General features: G+C 41.3%; 1 protein-coding gene and 1 pseudogene across 1 annotated transcript in view; one reads left to right on the top strand and one right to left on the bottom strand.

The window, feature by feature from the left end:
• The window catches only part of SLC10A7 (solute carrier family 10, member 7), a 395,560-nt gene that overhangs the window by 27,708 nt on the left and 350,528 nt on the right, over positions 1-17,324 (bottom strand). The gene's annotated exons all lie outside the window — the stretch shown is intronic.
• Positions 7,873-8,987, top strand: LOC102856585 (annotated as a pseudogene).

Raw genomic sequence — 17,324 nt, 5'->3', positions numbered from 1 at the left:
AATGACCATTTGCACTCTTCCTGGATGATGCCTTTGACATCCTCCCACAACTCATCTTCTGACTGTGGTGAGGTATAAAAACAAGGACTTTTAAACAGAATAAAAGCTGGAATTACAAGTGTCTCACACAAAGAGATGACTGCAAGAAGCATGAAGATTTTGTCTATAGTGAGAGATGCCACGTACCACACATGAGGATTCTGATGTGCCCCCGCCTTTGAGCAGGAGGGGTGACAAGTGCTGGCGGAGCTCAGCTGTAAACACTTGGTCCTTCTGGCTCCTGTTCCATCCTGGTGACTGGACCAGGGATAGCATCCCACATGCTGTCACACTATCTCAGGTATTCCCAGAAGGCTGTGCATTATGACAGAAAAGAGCTGAGCTCCGGCCCAGAGACCTAGGTCTCCAACCCGCCTGTACCAGCAACAGGATCCTGAGCTGCCTTGTCTTAATACTCTTCACGATTCCACATCTGTTCAAAATGACTTCACATGAAAACTGTCTCAAAGGGTGGTTGTACTCTTGGGAAGTGAAACAGCAATATTAAGTACTTATTACAGAGTCTGACATGAGTCTGCATCTCCAAAATGGTAACTGTTTGAATTACTATTATTGTAAGAAGTTGTGTTGTGTATTGTCGAGTAGGAAATGACCCATAGCTGACACTTCAGTGGATTTTTCATAGGTAGTAAATTGCATGAGAGGAGATTGCCCATCTTTCTCCAGCAGAGCAACTGGTGGATTTGAACCATGTTCCTTTCAGTTGGCAGTGCAATTCCTTATTATGAAGTTGTGCTTTAATCCTGAAGGCACGTGGTTCAAATCTACCTGCTGCTCCTTCACAGAAGAAAGACAATATCTTCCTGTGTGACCAATTGCCTCTGAAAACCCACTGGAAGGTCAGCTATGGGTCGGTTCTGACCCTGTGGTACTAAACAAGAAGAAGAAACAACCAGGAAGCAGTATCAAATTGTGTTTTGTCTGCAGGACTGAGGAGGGAAGGGGTTTGCCACTGACATCACTCAAGAAGAGGTTCAGAGCATTTATAAAATGTTTGAGACTAGTGACAGGTGAAGACCGCGGCACGAACCAAAACTTCCCACCATGGATGCTGCCCAAACCCACATCGGCCTCCTTCTGTTTCCAAACAAGTATGGCAAGTGTTTATTATCACATGAAACTTGTTCACCTTCTCAGAGCTCTGACTTCTGGAAAGCAGTGATTCTCTCGGAATTTTGGAAAGACAATTTCTCTTTCCACAGTACCCTACAGTATTACAGTTGGGAAACATATGCTCATTTTAATTACAGAACTTTTATTGGGATAATTTTCAAGTAGAAGACATTTTGAAAATTATTTTAAATATGCTCAAGAATAATAACTAACTTTGCAGAAAGACATGACCTTAAAGAAAACCATACTTGTGGAGTGACTGCTAGGTACCGTGGGTGTGAAATGATGACTTTGTTTGTTCGGATTGAACCTTATAGAGGACTGGCACTCACATACTTCTAAAGATTCTGGTTTAACCAGACAGGCACAATGAGAATTCAAAAGAACATTTAAACTTAGGTAAAACAGTGGTACTCCAGATGGAAAAACCTGAGCCACGTCTTTTCCTACTATAGACAGGATCATAAGGAGCTCTGGAGACATAGTTGGATTGTGTTTTGTTGCTAACCAAAAATAAAGAGCATTGCTTGGAGATGGATCCACCAGCACCTTCCCTGAGAAAGATCCGAAGTCTCTTCTCATTAAGACTACAGCCTCAGAAACCCAATGGTGGGCCAGTCACTAGGCGTCAGAATCAACTTGATGGCAGAGAGTCTGAGATGGGACCATGGTACGATAGACTGAAGCCCTGGAAGGAAGAAGTGTGTGATTTTTGGAAATCAGAATCCCAGAGTATTGCTTTTAAATTTTTTTTTTTTAAATTTTTCTTAGATAGTACCTAGTAGGGTGTCACAAATCAATGCACTAAAGTCTTTCCTTTTGACTAAGGAGGAGGTGAAAGTGTCTCTACAAGTAGCCATGCCAAAATAACAACATGAAAAAAAATAATAAACAACAAACAAAAAAGAAGCACACCTGAATGTATACAGCTATACCAAACTTAACTCAGGGTTGACCCAAACTACTTCCTACTGTCAGCAAAAAGCACTTGCATAAAACATGACTTAATAGTAGCAAAAAAGTTATTGCTGTGGAGTTCGAACTGATTCGTAGGTTTCTGAGGCTGTAAATTCCACAGTCAACACTCTTAACATCAGCAGTTAGGAAATCAAAAGACAAATTGCATTGGGAAAATGTGCTGTCATGACCTCTCCAGAGTACTGAAGAGCAACAATGTCAGTCTAGATGCAAAGGTGTGTCTAATCCAGGCCATGTCTTCTCATTACTTGATATGCTTCAGAGAGTTGGACAGTGACTAAGGTTGACAGAAGAAGAATCAAAGCCTTTGAGTTGTGGTGCTGGAGAAGAGTGTTGAACATGCCATGGACTTCCAAGAAAAGAAATTGGTCTGCCTTGGAGAGGGTGAAGCCAAGACTTTTCTTGGTGGCTAGGATTTTGAAGCTCCACCTCACTTACTTTGGCCACAGGGCCAGGAGAGACTGATCCTTGGAGAAGGACATCATGCTCGGAAGGGTGGATGGATAGTGCAGAAGAGGGAGACCCAGATGAGATGGATTGATACAGTGACTGGAACAATGGGTGTTGGTGTGTCGGAATTAGCGAGGCAGGCTCAGGACAGTGAAGGGTTCAGAGCTGCTATACATAGGGTCGCTATGCATCGCAGGTGACTCACTGGCACATAACAACAATAACATACTATGACAGGTTTGGAGGCAGGAGTGGCATCCACTTCCTAAATAACATGTCTCCGAAACTCTATGAACTTTGATAAATGTCAACAGTTGTACAGGGGCTTCAGGCCTTCTGTTCGTAGGGTCACTGTGAGTCAAGGTAGACTTGAAGGCAATCAACAATAACAACAAATTGCACAGGAGGAAGATTATCCATCCTTCTCCAGTGGAGCTGTTGGTAATTTGAAGTACCAGAGGAGCACCACCTTCGGGTTAGCAGTGCAACTGCCTACGGATTGAGACACCAAAGCTCCCTGCATAGTAGTAGTCTGACTGAAGGGCTAGAAGTCAAAAGCGCTCCCCTCCCCTGCCCAGGTTCCAGGTGTTCTTGTCCCTCTGAGAACTGAGAGGTGCTTCTGTATGGATGTGATGTGGTGGCTCTGAAACTTTAGCTTGCCTACAACTCTCCTTTGTGGAGTATGTTACAAAAAAAAAAAATCAGATACCAGATATAGGTCTCAACCATAAACAATGTTGAATCAGGGTATAACTGTACCAATTGACTAAAACATAACAACAATCACAAAGATTGTACCCAAACACCAGACCTGTTGCTGCTGAGTCGATTCACAGCAACCTTATAGGCAGGGAAGAACTGCACAGAGGGTTTCTAAGACTATAATCTTTATGGAAGCTGACTGCCACATCTTTCTACTTCAGAACTACTGTTGATTTCAAGATGCTGGCCTGTATCGCTTCTCAGCTGTAGCTTTATCTACTGGGGTATTACCAGTGGTCCTTGGAGATGGTACAAGCCTGGACAATATGTGAAACGTAATGCTGCAGTGAGTCAAAGCCGATTCAAAAGCAACTAATAGCAGTCACAGGGCAAGAGCAAGACCTGCAAATCTGCATCTATAGCCATATAATCCTCTGTGCTTTTGAGGAAGGTGATCAGAGGGCCACTGTGGGAAAATGTTGACCTAAGGGTGACCCTCCGTAGGGCTCATGACTCTTATTAAGTAATGTAAACCAATTTTTCAAAATAATGAGTCATTGGGTGTCAGAACTTGAAGGCCCAGGCATTATCTAGTATAAACTTTTCACAGCTACCCAGGTCTCCTCATGGCCAGCTTGGAGTTCAGACTTCAGAACTCCCACCTCAGTTTAGCACCATGGCCAAGAGCTGGACTTAAGAGCAAATCTGAGCATGCATTTTGACATTGGCATCTGGATCTGTGTGACTGGGCATGCTATTTATCACTTTGGAAACTCACTTTTCCCTATCCAGTGTGACCGTGAGAGTCATCTGAGCTAGTGTAAATAAAAGAGCACTGGAAGGTTACCTGTGCCACGCAGGCTGTGCGTAAGCCCCAGATTCTTTCCGACAGATATGTGGGAGTAGCCAAAAAAGTTTGATATAGGTGAGGGTTAGTTTTCACTCTGGCAATTTTGCTAGCAGTAGCTGATGGAAGTAAGCGTGCACATGCACACACACACGCACACACACAGGTATTTTTAACTGAAGACGTATTAGCTGTCAAGCACAAAAATAGTTTATACAGCCTACTCAGTAAACTCAGGTCCCAGTTCTGATCTTCCAAGTGCTCTGAGCAGGACCCTCACGCAAAATACATATTACCCTTTCTTAGGCCATCTCAGAGCAGAGGCAGGGATAGATCCTCCAGCACTCTCTCGAGGAGTATATATCAAGCTCTAAATATCAAGAGCTTGTCAGATTCTTTTGGCAAATGAAGCGTCTCTGAAGTATTATATATAGGCAGTCCACCTATCTCTGGAAAACCCGTTTTGTAAAATTCATGATACAAATTAATGTCACTAACATCAACAACATAAACCTACCCCAGAATTCACTCTGCTAACTTGTGAAGTCCCAGGTTGGAACATTGGTTGCAGATACCTCTGGAGTACTTCCTATTTGATAATATAGTATACAAACACGCCACTGAGAATTTCCATTAGAGTACCTGCCTGTCCTTGGAGCGGAAGTTTGAACTAACTGGTCTGTGTAGGACAGTATGTTCAGGATACCACACTACAAATACTCTAAAAACCATTTTAAAGTCAATTATTCAACTATTTCATATTAACAAGCCCTTAACACAGTGTGCTTGCTTATTAAGTATCCAATATATGTTTGGTGTTACTACTGTAGAAAACATGTAGAGAAAATAGAGCAGTTTAAAACCTACAATATCAAAAGGCATAGAAAGCCCATTATGTAAGGAGAACTAATCAAAGTGCAATAGGACATTTTTGCAAATCAAGAATTACTGTAACAATTCTTATTACTCTGGTTCCCCTGTACTATCAGGAATACTGGTTAAAGTTCAGGGGGCAGCTGAAGCCAAAGCCTATCACGTTACCTATATCTATCTGAAGGGGAGAAATCCTCCTTTAACCTAGGCAAAGTATAAAGCAGTATTTTTCAAATCTTGAAGTATGGCTTATAACTAAACCTCCAAGTCACGTTGTTATTGTGAGGTGCCAGAGAGCTGGTTTCCCCTCCCAGCAACCCTGTGAACTACAGAACTGTGTCCTGTTGGATCCTGTGTCACCCTCACAGTGTCTGCTGTGCTCATGTCTGCTTTTAGAGTCCCCGTGCCACTCCACCTCCTTGGAGGTTGTCCTCTTGTTCACTGACCCTCTACTTTGTCAGGAGGGCCAGACTGGGTGTTCCCTGAAGAGGTTTATCCTGCTACTGTCTGAAATGTTTATAACAAAATCTAGATATGTTTCCAGAAACCACATTCAGAATAAAAAAAAAAAATTCAAAGCAAAGCGGTTCACACAGAAACAGTATGGCTATCATTTGACTTGAAAAATAAATTTCTCTTCTTTTTTGCTGTATATCAGCAAACACCACAAACAGACAGACATGCCCTGCCTTTTCAGTAGTGAGACTGTAATTACAGTGGCATCTTGAAGAATCTGTCAAGGAGAGAGGCCCACCCACTGCTGTTCCTTACAGAGCTGTGACTCTAGAAAGCTAACAGACAGAAATACATTCATGGCCACCCTCCAAAGACAGACTTCTGCTTTCTATCTTAATCTGTATTTCTAATTCTACTTTAGTGGTTTATTGTCAAACAGCAGCATGGCCTGTAGTTTTTAGGAAATGGGTACACATGACATTGTTTCCTGATAGGTAAGAATAGGTCACAAAACTTACTTTAGACAGAAATATAAAACTTTATGCTGAAAAAGAAATTACAAGTAATGAATGTCAACTGGTGTGCAGACAAGATACAAATACATGGTTTGGGAAATACTTATGGCTACTAAGCATCTGAAGCCATGGCATGACACTACTAAGCATCTGAGGGGCATTCTGGTGGCCTACTGGCAAGAAGCTGCACAGCAATCCCGCAGGTCTGAGGTTTGAGTCCACTGGCTGCTCTGTGGGAGAAGGATGGGCCATCTCCTCCAGTGTGACTAAATGTCTCTGAAAACCTGCCTGAGGGTTAGCTGTGGGTCTGACTCAATGGTAGATAACAACAACAAAGCATTTGAAGACTGAATGTCCTATAACACACAAGGCAATAGACACTTTTCTTTTTTACATAATGTCTTTGTTGTTGTTAAGGGCAGTTGAGTTGACTATGACTCATAGTGGCTCTATAAATGACAGATCAGGACCCTGTCCTGCCCTCTGCCATTCCTGTCATCTCTGCCATACTTGAGCCCATTGTTAAGGGCTCACTGAAGGTCTTCCCTGCCTGAGATGACCCTCTATTTTTCTGTGCATGATGTCCATTTCCAAGGACTTGTCCATCCTAACAACTTGTTCAATGTATGAGAGATGAAGTTTTACCGACTTTATCTCTAAGGAGTACATGGGCTGCACTCTCTCCAGGACAAACTTGTTCCCTTTGCAGGCCATGAGATGTTCAGTTCTCTTCTCTAGTACCATAATTCAAAGGCATTGATTCGTCTTCTGTCATCTTAATTCACTGTATACCCCTCATGTGCACAGGAAGTAATTAAAAAGACCATGGCTTGGATCAGGTACATCTCAGTCTTCAAACTGACATCCTTGCTCTTCAGCACTTTGGAGAAGTTCCCTGAGTGCAGACTTTCCCAACAAAACAGCAATTTTTGATTTTCTGACCACTGGAATCAAGGTTGTTGATTTGTGGATCCAAGTAAAATAAAATCATCAACAATTTCTCTCTTTTTTCCTTCTATCATGATGGTGCCTATTGGCTCATTGGTAAGGTTGTTCTTTTTTCTTTTATTTTTCATAATAACTAAAAGAACTTAAAAACTATGCTGAGATTGCACATTTACAATTCTTAGGATCAGTAGAACACTTCTTAGTTTTCAAAGTACTTTCAAATGCTATTACTCATGACAGACTGGAAGTTAGGAGATCTGAAATCCAGCCTGTGCTAGATATAGGGTAAAGGGAATGCTGGGGAAAGCATTCATATATTTTCAGAAAAGAAAATTTCCTTTCTTTGTTTGCAAAATAATACATAATTACTGACTGGCTGGTATTCAAAGTTATATCTTATAGTTCTTTTAAAAAGTGCCATTTAATTATAGATAATTTAATTAAGAAACTTTGAAGAGCCTGTCCTCTCCAGCCTTCCCAACTAGCAGATGCGGCAGAGTCTGTGTCTCACTTTTTCTTATTTTCTCCCCCTCTTTTCAACATTCCCCCTCAGAGACGCATCCCCCCCGCTGCCCCCTGAGCAGGTGCTGAGCGAAGAGGAAGTCCCCTCCCCACCCAAGTACAAGAGGAGGTGGTTGGAGGAGGGACAGCCAGTGGCAGTTGCAGCAGCCACAGCTTTGGGGTCATCAAGGAACTAATTCACTGACCCACTCACTGCCATGCATTCCCACCTGGTTCTCACTCTTCTCTCCCCTTAGTTTGGCTTGGCTCGGGCCTCCCATGTGCCTCTTAGTGAAGAGGAAAATGATCTGGTTACAGGCCTGTGGATGACCCTGCTTAACCCTGTGAGGCCTACAGCTCTGGTAGGGAGGAGGCGGTAGCTCCATCAAACTGGGTGACAGACTGATAGATCCAAAGGACACCATGACAATGGAGAACCTTGGACCTCTGGAGAGCCAGAGACTGTGTTTTCTGTCAGAATAGGCAATCTCTAGGGAAGCCCAGATGTTGAAGGTGAATGCATCCCCAAATGCCTACAAATCAGATTGTTTCTCCATCCCAGAGATACGAAGTGATTTAATGGCTGGCCAAATTCAAGTACCAATTTAATCTTTACCCAGAAACATTTGCTCTGGCTAGCAGTCTTGGGGACAGAGTTTTGGCTAATATAAAGGTTCACCCAAAATATTTGAACTATTTTGCACTCAGTTGTTTCTTCTTAGCTGCTAAGGAAGATGAGAGAATTCCAGTATTGAAGGTGTTAGCAAGAGAGTTTCTGTGGCTGCTCCCAATCTGAAATTCTAATGCAGAGAATTATTCTGGATAAATTGAATTGAGATCTTCACACAGCCAGATCATCGGATATTCTTCACACTTCCCACGCCATTGTGGTGTCAACTAGGCCTCACTTACTGTTCAGCTTACCCACACTGAGCTCCTATTAACATCTGGCAATTCTTGGCAAGCAATTCCTCCACTGTAAGGCCTGCAACCAACTTCTGGAATTCCAAGGGTCCATGCTTGCTCTGGCCATGGTTAAGTCAGCAAATGGAGAAACTCTTTCCTGATTGGATTCCTATGACAGTGGAACTGCTTCATTAAGCACAGATGGGTTGCTCCCAGTTGATCCACTGTTGGGAACTTCAGGCATAGCACCTTTCTGCTCTGCAGTCTTCTCTGCCTCTAAAGTCCATTTATGTCTATGGTCCCCTCAGGTACACCCTGGTGACCTTGCTCAGGTTACACTCCTCCTCTGTCCTCTGTCCCAGGCCCAGATTTCTTCAAGGACAACAGCAAACCAGAAGTGCCAGTCAGAGGAGGTACGGCAACCTTCTATCATCCCCAGCCACCAGTGGGTGCATGTGTACCTCTGCTAAATGCAAAGTAGAGGAGATGGAGGTATATGACTTCTATGGTGGAATTAAAAGGCTCTATAATGAAACTAATGCTTCAGAAAATGCAGGTTCTGTGTGTAGCACTGAGTTATCAAGGCAGGAGGGAAGGCTTCCCTTTGCTTCCCTTTTGAGCCTGTTTCTGTCATGTAGTCTCAACAAGTATTACTTTTTAAAAGTAAAACTCAGCTAGACTACTTTGAGAATGAGAACATAGAAAATGTGGAAAGGATATATAAGGGATGTATACCTTATGAGGCTGAATCGAAGTGAGCCAGGGTGGGGGGAAACTCCAACAAATATCCTTGTTTTCTGTGCAGGCAATTGCGTTCAACATTATTTAAACACTTAAAAGACCCAAAAAAGTATAAAGAATATATAATTCTTTGTAATGTTTCTCAATTCCTGTTTCCTCTGCAAAAATGTAATGTAACTTGTCCTATGTCAAAAGTCACATTTAATGTTTTTTGAAGTTCTAGAATTCATAACTCCTGTCCTCAGTATCTGTATGTAATTGTCCCCGTTTGCTTGCTTCTTTTAATGAACTTTATGCATGCTGATCCATGTCCTAGCTTCCACTACTAAATAGAAAACCCCAAAATTATTTTTTAGTAATTTAGTGAATAAATTATATGACTGCCATATTTAATCCATGATTCAAATTAGCCTAAAAACTTACTTTAAGATTGCCCAGTGTGCATCAGAAGTGGTAATAGAAACTATTCGTTGATTTATTTTTGGTATTATATTTGTTTTAGAATCTAAAACAAAATTAGTGCTTTTATTTTAATCTTAGAATGAAATGTATGAGTGACATGTTATCAGGATACTCTTAGAGTTGTTGAAAGCATTTTTGATATTTGTATCAAATAATCTGTGATAAAGTTAATATATTCACGTGCTCACAAAAATACGCATGTAAACAATTAAAATGATGTTTTCTAATTATCAAGATTTTCAATGATTTAATAATCAAATAGGAAAGATTGTTCAGATGTTCGGGCAGTTTATGATCTGAATCTGTAACATGTTGTTGTTATGTGCCGTCGAGTTACCTGTGACCCATAGCAACCCTATGTACAACATTTCTGAACCCTTCCCTGCCCTGAGCCAGTCTCACTGACTCCAACACACCAACCCCCACTTCCCCGGTTATTGTATCAATCCATCTCATTTGGGGTCTACCTCTCCTGCGCTGCCCCTCCACCATTTGAACATGATGTCCTTCTCCAAAGACCAATGCCTCCTGACTATGTGCCCCAAAGTATGAGACAGAGCTTCAAAATCCTACCTCTAAGGAGAAACATGGTTTCACCCTCTCTAAGACAGACTTGTTTATTTTTTTGGTGGTCCAAGGTATGTTAAAGACTCTTCTCCAGCATCACAACTTGACGACATTGACTCTTCCTCTGTCATCCTTGTCCATCCTAGTCATTGTCCAGCTCTGATGTATAGCAAGTAAATATGAAGACCGTGGCCTGGATTAGGTGAAACTTAGCCTGTAGACTGACATCATTGCTTTTCAGCACTCTTGAGAGGTTCCTGATAGCAGATACTCCCAATGCAATTCATCTTTTAATCTCCTGACTGCTGGTGCCACAAGTGTTGCTTGTGGAGCTGAGCAAACTATAATTGTTAACATCCTCAATCTCTTCTCCATCTATCATGGTACTGCCAAATGGCCCAGTAGAGAGAATCTTTGTCTTGTTGAGGTTGAGCTTCAATTCATATTGAAGACTGCAATCTTGACCTTCTGCAGCAAGCACTTCTGTTTCTCCTCAGTTTTGGCAAGCAAGGCTGTGTTATCTGCATAATGTAGATTGCTGATGAGTCTTCCTCCAATCCTGATGCCACATTCCTCTTCATAAAGCCCAGCTTCCAAAATGATCTGTTCTGTATATAGATTGAAGGATGTGGAGACAGTATCCATCCCTGATGCACTCCTTTCCTGATTTTGAACCATGCAGTGTTTCCTTGCTCTGCTCTGAGAACTGGTTCCTGGTCTGAGTATAGATTTTGCACAAGCAAAACCAAGTGTTCTGGGATTCCCATTTTCCTCAGTGTTTAGTGACAGTTTGTTGTGATCCAGTCAATGACTTTGCATAGTCAATGAAAGACATATAGACATTCCTCTAGTACTCACTGCTTTCTGCCAGGATTCTTGGTTGACCAAAGGGCTCCCTTCAAATCTGTTACTAAGACCTCAGGTAACAGGTTTCTCATTCTTTCAATGGCTGTACTGGTGTCTAGCTTTGTGCATGTGCGTGTGTACATGTATGGGGGTGTGGTTTAGGTACTATGTCTTTCCAAAGGTACTATGCCCTTGCGTAGATTTTCAGTACCTATTCAGAAAGGGGTTGGTCCTCCCCACTAGTCCAACATGCAATATCATGATAGACTGAGAAAAGACTGAAGTTGTCAATGATTTAAATTTTTTTGAGTTCACAAACAAGGATGGTGACACTAAGTCTCGTATACTTTGGGTATGTTGTCAGGAGGGGTCAGTACTGGGAAAAGACGTCATGCTGAGAAAGATGAAGGGTCAGAGAAAGAGAAAAAGACCCTTAATGAGATGGATTGGCAATGGACTGAGCATAATGGAGATTAAAAGGATGGCACAGGACAGGGAGAAGTCCAAATCTGTTGTTAAGAGGATGGTTGATGAGTTGTAGTTGACTTGATGGCACATACATGTTACCCAACGGTATGCTTGCTTTCTGCTTAATGTGTGTTGTTGTTGCTAGGTGCAGTCAAGTATGACTCATAGTGATCCTATGAACAACAGGCCTGAATCCTGTCCTCTCCTCTCCCATCTCTGACACACTTGAGACCATTGCTGCAGTCACTGTGTCAATTCATCTCAAAGGTGTGTTCCTCTCTTTTTTGAACCTTCACCTTTCAAAGTATGATATCCTTTTTCCAAGGAATAGCCTCTCCTAGCAACGTTTCCAAAGTATGAGACATGAAGTTTTGCTATCCTTGCCTCAAAGGAGCACTCTTTCCAAGACACACATGTTTATTCTTTTGGCAGTCCACGGGATATTCAGTACATTTCTCCAACACCACACTTCAAATGTATAAATTATTTTCTGTCATCTTTATTCATTGTCCAGCTCTAAAATGTATATTAAGTAACTGAAAAAGACTATGGCCTGAGTCAGGTGCACTTTAGTCTTCCAACGGACATCACTGCTTTTCAGTATGTTAGAGAGATCCCTGACAGCAGATTTGCACAAAGCAATACATCTCTTCTTATATGATCTTATCGCCTGACTACTAAAACCAAGGGTGTTGACTGTGGATCCATGCAAAATGAAATAATTAACAGTTTGAAATCTTTCTCCATCTTTCATGATAAGGCTCACTGGCCCAGTGGTAAGGACCCTTGTCTTCTTGATGTCAAGATGCAATTCATATTGAAGGCTTTAGGCTTTGATCTTCTGAATCAAATGCTTCAGATCCCCCTCACTTTCAGGAAGCAAGGTTGTGTCATCTGCATACAGCAGGTTGTTGATGACCCTTTCTCTGACCCTGATGCCACATTCTTCTTCACAGAGTTTGCCTTTATGTATTATTTGCTCAGCATACAGATTGAATAGATATGGTGAAACAGTACATCCCTGACACACATCCTGCCCTATTTTAAACTAGACAGTGTTTCCTCGTTCAGTTTGAATACCAATTTCTAGGTATAGATTTTGCATAAGCACAACTCATTGTTCTGGGATTCCCATTCTTTTCAATGTTAGCCATAGCTTGTTGTGATTCATACAGTTAAATACCTTTGCAAAATCAATAAAGCATAGTTTTTGTCATAGTTCAGCTGTGTAACTGCAATCTGAGGTCTGTAACAAATAGCTGCTTTTTGTAATTACCTTTGTAACAACTGTTTATAAATAGCTAAATATATAATTAACTCGTAATAAGAATTTAATAGGAATTAAATAAGAATTTATCATTAAGTAATGATCAACTATCTACATAATATCGGGATAGCCTTAGATCAACTCAGAGATACTGCAAAAACAGAAACAATTGAGAATTTCACAACCGACTGCTAATAGTTGAAATGCTCAGAGGTTTTACTATTAAAAAACTTTAGGAACTAGTACAAACATTTACTTAAGGATCACAAGCATCCTTAAATAACCTCTTTCTAGGGTATGGATTTGAAAACTCAAAAACATATATATGAGAAAAGTAAAATGCCAATTCCACAAGGATATCTTGGATTGAATTCCTTTCTTGATAAGATTTGACTGTGCACTGAACCATTCAAGTAGGGTATGGGTTCTTAGTCTCTGCTCTATAAAATAGTTCTTCTTTATTATACAACCATCAGCATTAAACTAGAGAAGAATTAGAGAGTTCAAGGTTCTTATAGGAACTGACTGAAAGTGACACTGTCTTGACAAAATATAAAATCACCTCCACCTCTGAGTTGAAACGGGAGGAGAGTGGCCAACGGGCCCTGTAGTATTGTTTTAGATGAAGCACAATGATAGCTCTGCACTTCCTCCAGGCATCCTCTTTCTTCCTGAACGAACTCCAGGGAACAGCATCATGTCAGGCTTTCCAGATGGATTATGTGAAGCCATAGCTCAATGTCATTTTCAATAGGAAGCCTCATAATTAAAGGTCAAATAGTCACTTCATCTGCAATCAATCAATAGAAAAAGTACTAATACGAAGAACTAATCAATCAATGGCAAGCACACTAATAAAAGCAATGAATCAAATTCAGCATGTGTGTGGATGCAAGTACATGGAAAAAGATTGAGATAAGGAAAAAGCAAGAACAATAAAGGAAACTGAAGGTGTGTGTACAATATTCGGGAAGCATCTCAAGTAAGAGTGTTCACCTTTGGCTTATGAATTACATGGGAACACTTGGCCTGCAACAAGCTGTTCCTAAATATGAGTAATAGATATAGTAATAAATGGCATTTCAGAAGGTATATTTAATGTATTATATTTAAAATATTAAATATATGTGTGTAGAATGACTGGAAGAAATGCTACATGACAGTGATTGTGTGTGGGAAAGATACTCCTTCTGCCAAGTAGATGTTCTAATCAGTTATATTTATTTTTTGTGTGAGAAGTGAAAGAAAATATGATCCTAAGTATTATCTAAGATGCTCCCACCTCCTGCCTTCTGGAATGTGAATTCTCTATACTCCTAGTGATGGTCTATCATTTCCTTACATATAAGAATGTCACTGGGGTGATTATCTGTCTGTAGCTCAGGTCACTTGTCATGGGAGAGCCTCTTCACTAGTAATAGCAGGCCACCAGGAGAGGGAAACATGCCTGGATCCTGTGAGAGTCAGGACAGGAAATGACAGGGTTTCATAAGGCTCAGTCTGGCAGTAGAACTCAAGCACTTCCTGCTGTATGTGTAAACCCAGCACAGGTATGATCCACTTAATTTCTCTGAATCAAGAGTCTACTTACGTAAATGCTGGCTACATAAAACCAGAAGAGAAGTCAGGAGTGATCACAGAATGACAGAATATTTGAGCTGGAAGTAGCTTTAGAATTTCTTCATTCAAATTCCTTAATTTTATAGATAAGGAAACAGGAACATGGGGAGATGTTAGTAGAAAAGCTAGGACCAGTATGCAGGCTTTGCAATTTTAAGAGAACTATCCCATCCCAAAGAAAGGTGACCCAACAGAGTGTGGAAACTCTCAAACAATCTCATTGATTTCACGTGCAAGCAAGAGTCTACTGAAGATTATCCAAAAACGACTGGAACAGCACATCAGCAGAGAACTGCCAGAAGTCCAGGCTGGGTTTAGAAGGGGTTTTGGTACTAGGGATATTGTAGCTGATGTTAGATGGATTTTAGCTGAAAGCAGAGAATACCTGTGTTTCCTTGACTATGCAAAGGCATTTGACTGTGTAGATCATAACAAACTATGGCTGACTCTGAGAAGAATGGGAATCTCAGAACACCTGATCGTTCTAATGTGGAACTTATACTTGGACCAGGAGGCAGTTGTCAGAACAGAGCAAGGGAACACTGCATGGTTCAAAATTGGGAAGGGCGTATGCCAGGGATGCATCCTATCTCCATACCTTTTCAACCTGTATGCAGAACAGACTATCCAGGAGGCAGGGCTCTATGAGGAAGAATGTGGGGCCAAGATTGGTGGATGATTTATCAACAATCTGCGTTATGCAGATGACACAACCCTGCTTGCTGAAACAGAGCAGGACCTGAAGCACCTGCTACAGAGTGTCAAGGACTGCAGCCTACAATATGGACTGAGGCTCAATGTCAAGAAGACAAAGATTCTCACCATTGGACCAATTGGCAGCATCAGGATAGATGGTGAAGAGATGGAGATTGTTCACAGCTTTAGTTTGCTTGGCTCCACAGTCAACACTCTTGGCACCAGTAGCCAGGAAATTAAAAGGCGCATTGCTGTGGGAAAGTCTGCTGTTAGGGACCTCTCCAAAGTACTGAAGAGCAATGGTGGCTCTCTGGAGACTAAGGTGCGTCTGATACAGGCCATGGTCTTTGCAATCACTTGTTATGCATCAGGGAGGTGAACAATGACCAAGGAGGATAGAAGGAGGATTGATGCCTTTGAGCTGTGGTGCTGGAGAAGAGTACTGAATGTACCATGGACTGCCAAGAAAACAAACAGATTCATCCTGGAGAGGATTAAACCAAGCTACTCCTTGGAAGCAAGGATTCTGAGGCTCCGTCTAACATACTTTGGACATGTTGTGAGGAGAGACCGGTCCTTAGAGAAGGACATCATGCTTGGGAGAGTGGAGGGACAGCGCAGGAGAGGAAGGCCCTCTATGAGGTGGATTCAGTGACTGGGATAAATGGGATGGGAGTGTCAGAGACAGTATAATTGGCACAGGACAGAGCAGAGTTTAGGGCTGTTGTACATAGGGTCATAATGAGTCACAAGCTACTCGACGCACATAACAACAACAACAACAACAACATCCTATTATTGAAGTAACCAAAGGATTTATTACTACATTGTTACTGAGATACAAAGTTAGCATCTTATTGGAGGATCTAGCCATCTATTGTATGAGAGAACACTGCAGAAGCAAAGGAAATTCCACGTTTATTCAGTTCTTTCCAGAAAAACAAGTAGTTGTGACTGGTATTCAGAGCACCTATTTGCTTATCTGGAAATTTCAGAAAGCAACAGGAATGGTGAATGAGAAAAATGAAGGCAAAAGATTAAACTGGTAGAAAAATTCAAATTCTAGAAAAGACTACTACCACACTATGGTATGCTTCTTGGGTAGACTTCAACACAGCCAGTTGGAGCACAGACAAAACATCTTGGAAGAAAAAGAAATTCCATTTTGGTTTTTCTTGACAAAAAGCAAATCTTGAGATGAAATGCACTTGGGTTAGTCCTGGCTCCACATGTGCTTTGAGGTGCACTGCTCACTTGATTCCTGTACACTGGGCTCCTACACATCTGGCAGCACCCGCATACTGACCTCTGGCTTACTGTCCTCCATAACAGTCCCTTACATTTTAGGAGAGACATCATGCTGGGGAAGGTGGAGCATCAGTGAAAGAGAGGAAGATCTTCAACGAGACAGATTGATTCAGTGTCTATCACACTAGGCTTGGGTATGATGGAGATTGTGAAGAAGGCACAGGATACAGGGAGGTTCAGATCTGTTGTTCATAGAGTTACTATCAGCCATAGTTCACCCAATGGCACCTAACAGCAACAACAGACGACCAGTTGCCATATTTCAAAAACATACGTGGCAGGCACACAAAAGATAATTTCTTGTAGGTCAGTAACTAAATCACACTTGTCACAAAAAATCTATATCTGGAAGCAGAAACACAAATTATAATGAACATAATAATAACTAATATAGAGTTCCTGCCTGACTCGACAGCACTTAACAACAATAAAGAGTGGTTTAAAATCAGGAAAGGTTTGTGTCAGGGTTGTATCTTGTCTTCATCCCTCTACAATCTGTAACTTGAAAAAACATAATTTGAGAAACTGTACTACAGGGATGTGAAATCAGAGTTGAAGGAAGACTCATCAACAACCTGATTAACATAGACGACACAATCTTGCTTGGTGAAAGCGAAAAAGGATCTGGAAACAATCACTATGGAATATCGAAGACTACACAGCCTTCAATATGGATTGCATCTCAACATCAAGAAAACAGAAATCCTTAGCACAGAAGTAAGAGACAACATCACGAAAGAATGAGAAAAGATTGAAATTACCAGACATTTCATTTTTCTTGGTTCTACAATCAACATCTACGGTAACAGTAGTCAAGAAATGAAAAGGCATGTTGCACTGGGAAAATCTGCTGTCAAGGACTTCTCCAAAGTGGTAAATAGCAGTAAAGTCAGCTTAAAGTACAAGGTGTGCCAAACTAGGTATTTTCAATTGCTTCCAATGCATTTGAAAGTTGGACAATGAATAAGGAAAGCAGAAGAAAAACCAGTGCCTTTGAATC

This window comes from Elephantulus edwardii, unplaced genomic scaffold (assembly GCF_000299155.1).
Source record: "Elephantulus edwardii isolate Elephantulus edwardi_28Jun2011 unplaced genomic scaffold, EleEdw1.0 scaffold00053, whole genome shotgun sequence".
Lineage (NCBI taxonomy): Eukaryota > Metazoa > Chordata > Mammalia > Macroscelidea > Macroscelididae > Elephantulus > Elephantulus edwardii.
This window is presented reverse-complemented; position numbering and strand designations above follow the sequence as displayed.